Genomic DNA, 15,182 nt, shown 5'->3' on the forward strand with positions numbered 1-15,182 from the left:
TTTTAAAATGTTGTTAAGAGGGTATAATGTGCAGCTAAGAATAAAAAGGGTGTGAAATTGTTAGCTCCCCTGGTAGGTAGGTGGTGATAATGAACATTTCATAAAGTTCTTGTTAACAGACAAATCTCTGTAGTGCTCAGGAAGTCTCCCTCTCGTAGCGCTAACAGTCTCTCACTGAAGTAATGGTTCCTAAGGAATATACACAGGTTTTGACCTACTGTTTTTCTTTTTTCCCTCCTGTTTTCTTAATTATGACTTACAAAAGTCAGCTAAAGCCTGTGGGGTCAGAACTCCAGGATGGCAAGTGTTCTGTTGGTGTCCCAAAATAGTAACAAAAAATGCTGATTGGAACCCCAGTGCATGGTCTGCAGCTGGCTTCCAAGTCATGTTATGTGCTCAGTACCATGCCCATCTCTGTTCACGAGAATAGCTGCAGCAGACACTTGGCTTGCATGGCAATCCTTGCATCAGGTCTCACTTTCACAGCATGGCCCACAAGTCCGGCATTTGGGAACTATTGGCTTAGACCTTTTCTGACCTACTGTGACAACTTAGACCTTTCTCACCTAGTAGTGACAACTACTCTTGTCCTTAAGTGGGTATATGAAAGGCCTGCTAAAGTAGCGAGATTTCTCCGGAATATCAGGGGAACTCAGCTCATACTGGTTTTGAAGACAGTGGGCAAGATTATTTAGGTTGCTGAACCACTATAGTTTACAGGCAGATCTCACCCCTAGCCCTCTGCCTAGTGTGGCATGGCTGGGTCCCTGAACCAGATGGCCATGCCAGCAGAAGTCTCTTGTGCTGATGGAGTTTTAGCAGCAGAGCTGTGCTTCACCAGCAGAGCTTGGCTTGTCCCCATGACTTCACCTGCTTATGTTTTGCCAGGCTGGGCTTACAGTTTCTGCAAACCTACAGGCAGCAACCTCCGCACACGCCTGAGCTGTAGCCACTGGAACTAGTAGCACTGCTTGAGCTAACTGCAGACTTGTTGGCATGGGAGCTGGCAGGTATTAGTTTGGATGTCAGCAGTGTAGCTGTGGCATGAAAGAGCTCAGCACGAGCTAGCAGCACTAGCACCTATCCAGCCTCACAAGTGTTACAGCCATTTTTGTCTGCAAGGCTATGTTGACTACAAATGAGAGCTTTCTGTTCTCCTGGGGAAAAGTACAGGAGCTTCCTTTTAGATGAAATATTTGCTAGTCATCTGTTCCTTCTGGGACACAGAAATCACTGTATGGAGAAGAGATTGAAATCTGGGATATGGAGGAGATGGGGAGATGGAAACGGCAGTCTGGAGCACAGGAATCCATGGGAACCTTAGATCCCACTCAGGCTGTCCCAGTGCCCTTGGAATAAGAGTAATTATTAGTGTGGACAGGGAGTAAAAATTGTCACTTTTATGGGGAACATCACATCCTCACACATGCAAGTGCCCACAGGGCTTTCCTGCCTGCACGACTGACACAGAGGCATTTACAGGCTGGGTGTATCAGTCTCATGAACATGCCCTAGTCTGACTCAAGGGCTTTTTTTGCTAGGCTCCTGCATGGCCTTATCTTGCTGACCTTTGTTCTTTTTCAATTAATCAGCTTGGTGGATAACCAGAGACTCTTCTGCCTATTCCGTACCTTGCTTTTCTGGCAAGTATCTTGCAAATCCTGTTATTGGCATTTTAAGTGCAAGCTTCCTTCAGGCACTAGAGCTTCTGACTGTGGGTCTTGCAAGCGGTGCCTTTTCCAGAATCCTGCAAACATAATTTCTTTTCTGACTGTGGGCTCTGGCACAACAGAGTTCACTTCACAGGGTGACCTCCATCTTTGCACTCACCTTTTGTGTGGGATCTCATCAACTCAGATGTTTATGATGTGAATCTCTATCTGAGGCAGTCATGCTAAGCTGACCTTATACCTAACAGAAATAAATACTTTTATAGTGAAATTCATCTGCTGTCTTTTCACCAGCAATTTAAGAATGAAATTAAATCATGCCCTAGCCATACCTTTTTTTCCTCTCCATTATTTAACAGGAACAGTTAGTACCCCATTCAGATGTGAGTGTCTACATTGGGTAAATTTCACTCCAAGCAAATCCCTATGCAAGGGATTGTAATTTAATTTAATTTTCATTGACAGAATTGTAACTAAAAATCTCACCAGTTACATCTGGTTTGAGGTTAATGAATTATTTTCTTATGACCAGCTTGTCTGTGTATTGGAATTAATCTGACCTATGAAACAGAATGAAAATGGTTTGCAAAGCACGGGAGCAGGCTAACGTTTTTTAAAAAGTGTCATGATATGCCTCTTTAAAGAAATCTGGATCACAAGTGTTTGAAAAACACATTGCTGAATAAGCAATATTTTAAGTCTAGAAGTTATAGAGACAAGACTTCTTTGGTCTTACTCCTACCTGTAGCATCTAATTTGTGGCCTTCAGGTCACTTACAGCCAGCCAGTCTCCCAGGAGATAATGTGAACTTGCAGCAGAGACAAAAAGGAAATAAAATTAATTCTCAGTATCTTGAAAATTAGTTTTTAAAAAAGTCTTGAACTCAGTGCATAACTGTGATGAAAAACATTTCAGAGAACTGCTCTGAGGCTTAATTATCACAGCTGCAAAAGGCTCTGTGACCTGCAAAAAGTCAAGAAATAGTGACCTCAATTCTGATCACACTGATATCAACAGAATTACAGCTAGCATGATCTGAGTCTCCAGACTTTGTTTTTAACCATTATTCCAAGCACCCACAAAATGCAAGACACCTGGTAGTCAGTTTAATAGATATGTTTCTTTTTTTGGAAGAACTTAGTAGCCCAATCCATGTGCAATTTGCCATGCACTGCCAGTTACCTGTAAGGTAAAGGATTTGGGCTCTCCACCCTTTTCTGTAGAAGCAGTCCTCCTTGGATGCTGTAATTTTTAATGGTTGGGAGAAGGAAGGGGATAGGAGTTTATGAGTATACATGCTGGACAAAAGCTACAATATCAATTTTCTGCACAACCACTTGCGAGGAACAAGGAAACAACACTTTCCTTAACTGTTATTCTTCAGGTCCCTGGTTCACACTCCTGATAAGGGTTAAATTATAATCCAATAGGCAAATTACTTTGAAAAGAGTGATTCGTTTACTATGGGGAATAACAGATGTTTGTTTCACAGACAGAACACATCACTGGTCAGATTTGTATCTTAAATTATTGAGGCCCCTACTTAATGGCATTGTTAGGAAACTGCAACATTTGTAGACAGATAAAGGGATTTAGGTGGGTCTTCCTACATTTCTTCTCATCTGCAGAACTGTCATCAACAATCACAGCTTTGGAGCAGGGAAAGTGAGTAACCTCATACATTAGCTGCAATATTAGGGCCAGTAAAAATGTTAATTTTCAGACATGAAATATTTGATATTTGCCAGCCATAATTATTGACAAAAACTGCATAATAGCGAGAGTGATAAATCTTATGCTCTTAAAATATGATTGGAGTGTTAAGAAATTTGTGGAATAACAGCAACTCCTGTCCTGTCATGCCTAGAAATGAGACTCAAAACAGCACCAGTCATGGATTAGACAGGGTGTGAAACACTTTGTAACACTCATATCCCAAAGTCTGAGAGGTAAAAGGCCTTTATACTGTATCAGTGGGTTTCTTTGCTAATGGTTGAAGCAACTCAGGTAACACACATGGGCTACACGCTAGGAAAATACTCACTCTGGGGTGGATCCCAGTCTGATGGGACAGTTTTGGGAGGACTTTGCAGGCGCCCTGCCCTGGCACAGCATCTCCACCATTCATGCAAGTGAGAGGGCAGAAGAAAGGGAGACAGCCTGGAAATCCCCACAGCCAGTCACACTGGAACTCGTCACTTGGGTACATGAGTCAGGTATACTGGCCAATAACTGGATGATGATGGTTGCGTGGCTTGCAAGGAAATGGGAAACTGCTATGTATCTTATAAATTATATTGGTGCCTGCTGTGCTCACCTGGCTCCTGCTTGGATGTAACCAGCAGCTACTGTGTTTCCTTGAGGAAGGGGGGTGGATGGGGAGCTGATGTGCGGGAGCTCCGGGATACAAGTGATTTTAGTCAACAGTTCTTTTCAATCCAATAATACATAACAAAAGGCATTCTCAGGAATCCACTGATTAGCATCTGGGAATAGCTTGAATTTTATCATATAATCCAAGCCATGCAAACAAGATTTTTGTGCAGATGCAGTAGAGGGTTTAGGCAAACGCACAGGCTAGAGCACAGCTGAAGACTACAATGCAGACCTATCCTGAAACCCTGATTCTTTTGTCTTGAGTACTTGTATCCAGTACAGACTGTGAATGAAACCCATCAATTTGAATAGACAAGATGAACAAAGAGAGATCCCAGGGTCAAGCAACAGGTCAAAATAAAAACAGATAACAGAATCCAGACCTCTAAACTACCAGCCAACGACTCAGTTCATGGATTTGCACTGGTCTTCCTACAACCTATGTATGAGGTTAATGCAAGACATGTTCTGCCTCAAGTAACGCAGGCAAAGAAAAAGCTGAGATATAGTATATGAATGCAGATGTTTTTGGTGTAGGTTTACATATAGCTGTGCATGCTTTTATAACAGAAAGTACAATCCAAATCGGTATCTAGCTTGCCTGTACAAGTATGCATGAGTGACCCAGCAATAACAAACTAACCCATGCATAATTTGGTGTTCATGAAAATCAGTACAATACAAAAGTTCATACAGGCCAGTTCTTGTGGGCAGCTCTGTAATAGTGAAAGAGCAGACATAGCCCAGCATTCACAAATCACCTTAAGGTAATAAACCTGAATATCTAGTACATACGACTTCCCCCAAAACAGCAAGACAGCTTGTACGGCTCCTAACTTTCATGAGCACTCTTCTCATCCCACAGTATAAATAAATTCCCACCAGAGACAGGGAAAAACCTGAATCAGGTAACCTTTCTGCTGCAAGTCTGCAAAAGAATGTATATAAAGAGAGGGGGAAAACAGTGATATTGAAGATTGTGGAAATTCCCAGATGCCTGCTCTAATGAATAGGGTGTTTTGTCCTTGTTTCGGAGCTGCTGAAACCAGTAACCGTAAGTAGTGGGATAACAGCAGGCCTGAGACTGGGAGCAATAAACGGAGCAGTAGGGAAAGATAGGCATGTTTATAGCTGTTGTATGGAAGCCATTGAAAGGAAAATGAAGTATTTTACAGCCTAGATAACCTACATCATTTAAAGCTGGACAATACTGCTGCACACCTCCACTTCGTACTTCTTGTAAACTCTTCAAGAAGATGCAGTGAATTAGACTTCATCACTGCTCCATCAACTTCAGTGCACCTTGCCACTGGTGTTACTTTGTCTCACCTCTGACTAGCTGTTCTGTGGTTACCAGACTCACATTACCCAGAGCATCCTTGACAGGGCCCTCAGAACACCAGGTGCTGGATATATGGCTCTGTAACACCTCTGCTGCCCCATGGAGAGGGGCTTCCTTCCCCAGCAAAGTAGAACATGTGTCAAGTGAGGGACCTATCTCAGGCCTCAGGGACATTATCTTGTGGTGGGCTGATCAAGAGAAGAAGGATGGATTTAAAAATGTCACTGCCCTGATGCCCTAAGATGCATTCCTGCATCCAGCAGCTCCTTCCATTTGTGCTCTCTTCTGTTCAGGTAACCATGACTTCTGCACTATGCTCACATCTCACCCGCTAACCTATTCATTCATCTCTCTATCTGCTTCTCAATTTATCCAACTTAAAAATCACTTAGAAACTGACACAAGCGCATTCACTCAGACACTGATGTTAATTTGAATGAATCAATCTGGATCATCCCCTTGGGTATAGTTCCCATTTATATTTCAAATCATGTTTCACAGATCCAGGAAATGGAAAATTAGTTCTTTTCAATTAAATTGGCACCTTCCAATAATGCCAGAGGTCTGCTGTTTAGTGCAGAAGCAATTAAACCAGCCCAACATGTTGATTTCTGCATTCTCCAATATTGTGAAGAAAATGATCTTTATAGAAAAAGACTGGAAACATTTTAGCTGAAGACATAGAAGAGGATAAACCATTTAATGTGTCTCTTTAAAAAAAAAAAAAAAATAGTTCCCACAGATGATGTCATTTGCTTTCAGTGTCTGATAGTGTTACCTTTGAGCTGATTCTTTCTCCCCTGCTTTCTTCATCTCTGGTGGTGCTCGAATTCCTATATCTTTATCATGCATATAGAGACATCAAGCAGGCCTTATTCTCCTCAGTCTTGATTATCCTATGCAGGAAAAGTCCATGGTCAAAAAATATGGGTCAGTAAAACCTTTCAACAGTCTCTATATGTGACATAGAGAACCAAGAAAGAATCAAAACAGATACATTCCTGCAACTCATATCTCTGCCTTCAGAAAGGCTGGAGAAACCAACATTACAAAGCTGGTTTGTCCAGCTTCTTAACAGCTGGGTACTGAATTATGTGGGCAGATAAATATAATTTAAAACAATTTGATTAAAAAAGAAGAAACTCTTCATGGCACAGATGTACCAGATGTACTCATCAATGGATTGAAAGTGGCTCTTGGGCTGCCTATAAGCACCCCTATAGTTAGATTATACTGTGCAAATGAGAATTCACACACCCCACATTAGACATTCCTCGAACATCAACAACAGTATAGACACACCAAACTATTTCAAAGAGGTAAGTGGTTTTGTCCAGATCCAGAGCCTGCTTTGTGTCATAGGAAGCCTCTTTTGCTTCAAGGGATGTAGTAGCTGCTGCATCTACAAAGGAGAAGGAAAAGTGGGAGTGGAAATCTAAGGTGTCCCTCCTGCACGAGAAACATGTACATCACAACTATTTTTGACTTGGCGATTATGTGGAAAGAGCCCAAAGCTCCTGTATGGCCTCCAGAATGAGAAAGACTGGACAATTCTGACTGACCTGCTCTCTAAATCTCTCACATTTATAAGTTAACTTTCAATTCAAACTGAAAATATGACTGTAGGCCTTGGGTGACATCAGCTTGTACAAATTTTCATTGTTTGAAGATACGATATACTACCTTTAATCACAATATGTTCATTTATCTCATGAAGAATCTGGCATGTATTTACTGTTCTTCCCTTATCTTGATCTCTAGACTTTTATGAGAGGTAGGAAGTGTACACATTGGATCTGCAGTTTACCTGAGAACTTCTCAATGGGAAATTGGCTTAAGTGAGACTTGGTGTTTATAAACAATTTACAGTCAGTGCTGGCTTTAAACACTCCCTATGATTCCTCTTTGTTGGCTCCTAAGAATAGCACTCTCCATTGCGTGATAAGGAAGCAGGAGTGATAGCAGTGTCTAGTGATGGCTGGTGGCTTGTCCACATTGCTCAGGGGAGCACAGGCACAGAGACACAGTCCAGCAGCATTGTGGCTTGCAGCACAAGCACAATGGATGCAGTGCAGCACAACACCTGCGAGGAAGGGTCTTTCCAAGGAAGCCTGCTGCTTCTAAACCAAAGCTAGTTTCTCCAAAGACGGCTGCTGTGCATTGTTCAGATGAACCAGCTTAGGCAGGAACAGCTCAGAGTTAGTCCATGTGCTTATGTTGGATGAAGTAGACATATCCATGCCTTTTAAAACTCCCAAAATGACTGGACTGTGAAAGAAGGGTTTTAAGAAAGCTTCCATCTGCATCAAGACCAAGCAGAGAACCACACAAAAATCCTGGGTGAAGTGTGGAAAGAGGAAATCTTTAAAAATAGGCCACAGAAACAAGTAGTTTGAACCTGGAGCTTACATTTTGGGTAGAAAACCAGAAAACTGTTTTAAAAAATCTGAGAGTAAAGAAAAATGTTTGAGTCTTTATCTCTTTGTAAAGAAAATAATTGGCTTGGATTGAGCCATTCTCTGGGAGTGTTTGCAAACCAAACATTACACAGCTGCCAAGTGCCTGAAAACCAAAATGTGAAACTGACCTAAAATAAAAGCAAAACTGATTGCTTTATTTCCATCAACACAGAAGAATGATCAGAGGCCTAAATGCAGGATGGGTAAAGACCTCTAGTATGTGATTTATCTGACATCTCAATGTATACAATGAAAAAGCCTCCCATAAAAGCAAATGAAATACCTACACACTGTTCAGGTGATATTCACCTTATCCTAAAAACAGGTCAGAGAAATCATATCTTTGAAGTGCCTTTGATCAAATTATACATAGATGTCTAATATTGAGTGAGATCAGTTCTTTGCCTAATCTTTAGTACAAATCAATCTGCAACATTACAGTGCCCTTTTCAGTCAAACTAAGCATTTTAAAGAACAGGAGAAGCAAAAACAAGAACAAGATTTTTAGAGATGGAGGAGATAAGGGAAGGCTGGAACTGCCCTGTGGTATCTGTGCAGTGGCAGTCATTCACCAGGTTTCTTGTACACCAAATGATTTTACCAAAGCTGTTTTTTGCTTCTCATTCAGGACTGCATGTCTACAGGCACCAGCTAGGGCTTAGCATGACATGTTTGATGAAGCTTCAGGTTCACTCAGACATTTTTTGTCCCACAGAAATGGGAACTAGATTACCACTGAGAAACTGGCAGCCATGCAGACCACATCTCACTTTCCTCAACAGTTGCATGGACGCTGCCACCAGCCACAGAGACACCACCTAGTTTAAAGGATTGTGTGGGTCTTCATAGCATGCTAACAGCACTCTGCCACACTAGTGGAGTGCATTAGGGATCTTATTTCTAAAAAATATATCTTAAATAGTCACTTCTCTCAGTATTTCTGGAAGCTACAGAATAAGGAAGATTAATTCCACTTCACAATTAGCAAAGTTGAATTACAGAGAAGTGAAAGGCTAAAGAGAGGTCTTACTCCTCCTTCCAAGATTTCCCAGCCTGTGTTGGTCCAGAGAATGAGTACAGCAGTTATTCCAACAAGATAAGCCTTTGTTTCCTTGGGGAAAGCAATACAAGCTTTATACTTGTTGGGAGAGTTTCCTGGTATAGTAATACCAGTTGAAGTTAACTGGCAAATACTTCCTCGTGCAGATAAGGTTTGAATTACTCCAGAAACACATGTTCCTACAACATGATCCTATATTTCCTCTCTACTACATTCCTCATATACCTAATCTATTACATTCAAAATCCTGTTCTTACCTTATTATGTACTGCTGTGTGTGTCTGTGCACATGGTTCAGCAACCTTCCTGTCTTGGGTTAGAACTTGCTGAACTGTAAAGTGAGTTAACAGACAACTAACCAGACCTAAACTAGACCTGCCATGTCCATCTGATTGAAGGCATCTATGGCTAAAAACTCAAAAGTTAGTATCTGTGTTTGTTAGTGAGTCAACAGATTACTGTGCAGGTCTCAAACCAGATGCAAGGTCAGTCACACCAGACCCTGCTTAATCAGCTGGCCTTGCTCAGAAATATGATAAGGGAGGGCAAGGCTGGGAGACGCAGCTCATATTGGCAGTGTCTGACAGCTGCCTTTTACTGTAAAGCAAATGATGTGGGTGATTATAGGTGAGAAACTTGCTCACCCACCCACAGTTTGACTTTCTTTTTGCACGTCACTTCTTTGTGTAATGGCACTGCACAGTCATTCCAGCTGTAGGTACAGCTACATTCTTTAAAATAGATCATTCAGGTCTGATGTAATTTAACTGAGCTCAGCAGAGCTTAACCATGCTCTGCAGTTCTGCATCGCAGCTGGCATCCTCAGGGCTCTCCAGTGGCAATCTCTCCATAGGTACCTCAGCTCCAATTTAGAGGCTAGTGACATTCTTAAAATTGGTACAAGCCATTCAGCAGATGCTCACTTAGGATTAGGGGTGAAGGTTTGAAACCTCTGCTCCTCCTGAAGTGGCGCTACTAGGTACCTTGAGGCAAGACTTTTTCAACCTCTGCAGGTACACTTGTCCCACTTGGTATAACTATTTAACATTCACGGGAATGGATCTTAAGTGTCACATTTTCACATCCCCCATACTTTCGCTAATGAATTATAGGGTCAATCACTGACACACTCCTTTCACAGAATCACAGAATGTTAGAGATTGAGAGGGATCTCAAAAGATCATCTAGTCCAATCCTCCCACCAGAGCAGGAACACCCAGATGAGGTTACACAGGAATGTGTCCAGAGAAGAAGACTCCACAACCCCCTGGGCAGCCTGTTCCAGTGTTCTGTTACCCTCACTGTGAAGAAGTTTCTTCTCATATTTAAGTGGAACCTCTTGTGTTCCAGTTTGTAGCCATTGCCTCTCGTCCTAATATTGGTTGTCACTGAGAAGAGCCTGGCTCCATCCTCATAACACTCACCCTTTACATATTCATAAACATTAATAAGATCACCCCTCAGTCTTCTCTTCTCCAAGCTAAAGAGACCCAGCTCCCTCAGCCTTTCCTCATAAGGGAGATGCTCCACTCCCTTAATCATCTTTGTTGCCCTGCGCTGGACTCTCTCCAGCAGTTCCCTGTCCTTCTTGAACTGAGGCCCCAGAACTGGACACAATATTCTAGATGCAGTCTCACCAGGGCAGAGTAGAGGGGAAGGAGGACCTCTCTCGACCTACTAGCCACTCCCCTTCTAATACACTCCAGGATGCCATTAGCATTCCTGGCCACAAGGGCACAGTGCTGGCTCATGGTCATCCTGCTGTCCACCAGGACCCCCAGGTCCCTTTCCCCTACACTGCTCTCCAACAGGTCATTCTCCAACTTATACTTGTACCTGGGGTTGTTCTGCTTTCTATTCCTGCAACAAATATTTAGCTCAGGAGGCTGAGAAAGACCAACTTCTGTTTAGCCTGGGGCATTTGCTATAATACAGACTTCAATCTCTTAATTGCAATCACACAGAAATATGAACCTGTGTCACTTTGACCCAAGTGACTTCTCTAACCTGCTAGCTGGTTTGAGTTGTCTCTGGTTTCCACAGACAGAAAAGTGAAATGTAGAGGTCTGTCTCTGCAGAAGGATTTGTGGCCAAGTGCTGTGTGGAAACAGGTGCCTGTGTGAGTCAGTCAGATATTTCTACAACTATCCTTTGCTTTTTTAATTTCTGTGCTTTTTTTTTTTTTTTTTTGCAAGCTTGCATGGACAATTCCTTGCTAAAGAGCAAGAGAGATCTCCTGGTTACGTATTTAAATATTCCCATACATTATATGGGAACATGCTTACCTTTTCTCAGGGCTAAAGCCTCCACTATGGGACAAGTTAGTCTAATACCAAGATATTATATAGTGTCTGAGAACCATGAAATGTTTAGTTCCAAGAAAGCTAACTTAATGACATCTGTGACAGCAATTCTTCACGCTGCTGGCTACTGCCATCCAAGTACTGGACTATTCTTTCTCTTCCTATTTTAGTCATTCCATAAGAGCTAAATCCACATAAGGATTTACACACATAGTGATTCATCAAGCAAGAGAGTAATAGATCCCCACCTCACGGCCAAGTTAATAATTTACGAGCAGTGAAACAGTTTCAAGAGTGACTGTGATGGCCTGCTCATGAACCTTATGTAGATGGCATTCATGTCATGCTGCTGGCCTGCCCTACCTGAGTCAGAGTGGAGACTTGAAAACAGATCCCTCCTTCACAGATATGAGCTCCAAGCACTTCATTTTTCCAAGACAAAGCATTGGCTTCACATCTAACATCTGGAAATAGTCCAGACAAAGACACTTCACTGTACTTGAGTAAGACTTGGGTCCTGTCCACCTGTTTGGCTTTTTTAATGTCCTTTCATTATTTTCCGGATTCAGTCAATCCCACTCCATGCACAGCAGGAATATTGTACTGTTACTCTGAGAATTACAGGTTATATAGAGGGTGATGCAGATAGAGTGGTAAATATCCTTATTTTTGAAATCATGCAGAAAATCTCTGACAGGTCCCAGACTTTCCAAAGTTTTAGTGCATCATTGTAACAAGAACACTGTAGTGTACACTCTTCTGTGGCTACTAGTTATCATATTTTATGTCACATCAAAACCTCATATTCAATCTTTATCCCTTCAACTCATTGCTCAGCTGAAACATTCTGTTCTGAGCTCAGAAGGTGACAGTATCATGGAACAAACAGTAATAAAATCCGGGTGTTGATGGATCTCAAGAGAGATCCCCAGGGAAGACCATTGCCTGCTCAGTTCTCTGGGTCACTCATTGCTGCACAGCACTTCCTGAATTATTGCAACTAATGCTGTCTCGAAAGGAAGACAAACTTATGTGAAGCCATCATCACCTTCCTCCAGGCTTTTCCTGAAATCTTAAGTATTCTAAATTCCTTCAAATTCTCTACAAGCCAAATGAATTTGGAGTGTGGCTGCAGCGGACACCGAAAGCTTCAGCTTTGCAGTGAATGACAACCAACCTGAAAGCAAGCCATCTGAGACCATCTGGGCCCCCTTGCTTCCCTCATGGAGAAGAGCAGAAGCAGAAGATCAGAACTGCTGCAGATATCAGGGAGATCTCAACCCTCTGCAGAGTTAGGATCCTAAAGTTAACATTAAAAAAAGAGAGTGTGAGCAGGAAAAGTAGTTCCTGCAAATTCTCTGCTCATCCTCTTTCTCTTTACTTTTTATACAATGTTGGCTCTAGCATAGTGGAGAAGACTCCTGGATGTAGTTCTTCCTGGCATGGAAGAAGGGTTTGAGCACACAGAGGAAAAGCTAGAGGAGCCGAGCTGATTTTGGCCTGGGAACGGTGAGAGAACTCACACTGGAGCAAGACTTATTAGGCAGAGGCGAGAACAGAAGAAAGTGTGAGAAAGAAATGCTTTATGAAGAAGAAATCATAAGAGATTGTTTTATTTACTGGGAAAGGGGTTGGAGCTGTGTGGGTAGTGTGCTGTAGGGATTAATGGGGCTTGGGAACACAGGCAGCACCATTTCTTTCTCTCTTTTTTCATACAAACACACATAGACACAATGCTGTGCATTCCAATAACAGTTTGAAATTCAAAGGATAGACATTGAAAAGTATGCTCAGGATTTTTGAATCTCTGGACTAGGAAATGCTGTTAGATTTCAAAAGTCTTCTCATCCAAACAATGATGATGCTTGGGTTTCCTTATTAAGTAAGATCTGAGACGGGGCATTATTTTGGCTGTACCTAAACTGGTTATGTTCCATTAAACCCTTGACTTATACTCACTGCTTAATAAAGAGCAATTCTATCTTATTTTGAAGCCCATAACTATTTAAAATCTTCACCTATTTGAGGTGCAGGGGATCTGCAATGCTAGGATAATCTTCTAATTGGGAGTATCAGAAAGATTACCAGGAAAATGGATTAACCACAGTGTTAATCTGGACGAAACCTGAAATTCTTTAAAACCCCTGTCTTACAACTCCAACATGTAATAGAATTATGTACAAAATAATGGCAGTTATGGCACAATCATGCCCTTTTTATCAGTAGTTATCTAAATTGGGTTAATCCAAATTCTTTATTATATTGAAAGTTCCCCCAGTTATCCATTCTTTGTTCATCATAGCCAGTTGGCCAAATGCTGCTTCACTGGATTTCTGCTTGCCTCAACTCATCCTTTCTTTTTGACCCTGTCCTTACTGTGTGCCTCCTTGTTTGGTTCCACATCTGTGTCTTCTTCAGTTTTACCTCTGGTGGCAGATTTGTACAACCCTGACTTTATGCATTGAGCCTTTTTATTCACTCAGACACATGGCTGTCTGAAGTCTTTGCATAATCACTGACTAAATTCAGACGGATTCATTTATTTAAGAGATGATTTTTAAAGGCATTATCAAAAAGAAATGTATGAACCTAATTGAGTTTGATAAGCAGGTTCCTTAGGAATGAGTAACAAACTCCACAGGCTTGTCCACATTTCCTTTTCTATTATTTCCCCTCTCTTTCTGTTTTCATCTGTTACAAGTTACTTTGGTACACATGTTTTTGATTTAATTCAGCTATTTTGGAAACTTGTGTAACTCAACTAAATCTTATGTTCCAGTGAGTTTAAGTCAGTAGCAGGGAACATGAAAGAAACAGGTTGCATATTTCCATAAACAGTAAAACAGTTTCAAAGCCTCTATCTTATACTGCATTATTTCTGCCCCAAGAGGTAGTTCCAGCACCTAGACTCAAGCTCTATAGATCTACCATTATTTTTTTTTAATTGGGAACTTCTTCTAGTACAAATTCCCTCAAAAATAAAGGTACCTTAACTCAAAACTTGGAAAGGAATAAAAAGTTTTGGAGACCACATTTGCAAGTATATTAACATCAGCAGCTTTATAATACAATAATCCTATGAAACCTTGTTCAGCATTGATGATCTTAAAATAGCTTTTGTGTATTTTCTTGAAGTTCATTTTCTCCTGTTCCAGTATGCATAGTTTCTGAATGCCACATTGCTACCATCCCCTCCAACAGTGACAACTTATCAGAGGTTCTTACTGTAACATACATTGACATCAGAGGTACTTCTAACTGCTTAGTGGTAGCTTAAAACACATATATCAGTTTATCTCTGGTATAAAAACAAACACCACCAGCAAAAACCAACAACCAATCAAAACCCAAACCAACTGTTTGAATCTCAGTCCTAAGAAATTACAATTTTAAAAGGCATAGATATTGTTCCATTATAATAATTCTCTTTCTGAGAAACCTTTGAATTGTTACCCAGAACTTCGGAGCATGACAGACAGTTGCCTAGACATTCAAACTCAACTCCATTTCAACTGTAAGCTTCTATGTACTTACAAAAGAGACGTAACCACCACCCCCCCGCTTTTGAAAAAAATATATTTTAAAACCAAAAAGGTGCTCAACAGTAATCACAAAAATTATCTGTCCTGATACTACCTCACTACTGGAAGAGGAGACACTACCAAGCACATGGTTCCCTAAGCCATAGCCTAACAGTACTGAAAAAGACGAGTTTTCTATTGCATTCCCCTTTTCCATCAGGCAGAATATTTATTTACAGAGATGGCAGGCTCATATTATAAGACCTAATTACATTAAATTTTTGCCCCAATTCAATTAGTAAGTAGCCACCTGTACCGATTTAAGCCTCTAATTTAGAAAGGATAGACCAAAGTGAGGTTTGCCTTACCTGAAGTGTGTCAGAGATGAGATGCTGAATCCTTTTGCTGGAACTTGTAGGCAGATATAAGACAATTATGGGTAGCTATACC

Source organism: Nesoenas mayeri (assembly GCF_963082525.1).
Source record: "Nesoenas mayeri genome assembly, chromosome: 3".
NCBI lineage: Eukaryota > Metazoa > Chordata > Aves > Columbiformes > Columbidae > Nesoenas > Nesoenas mayeri.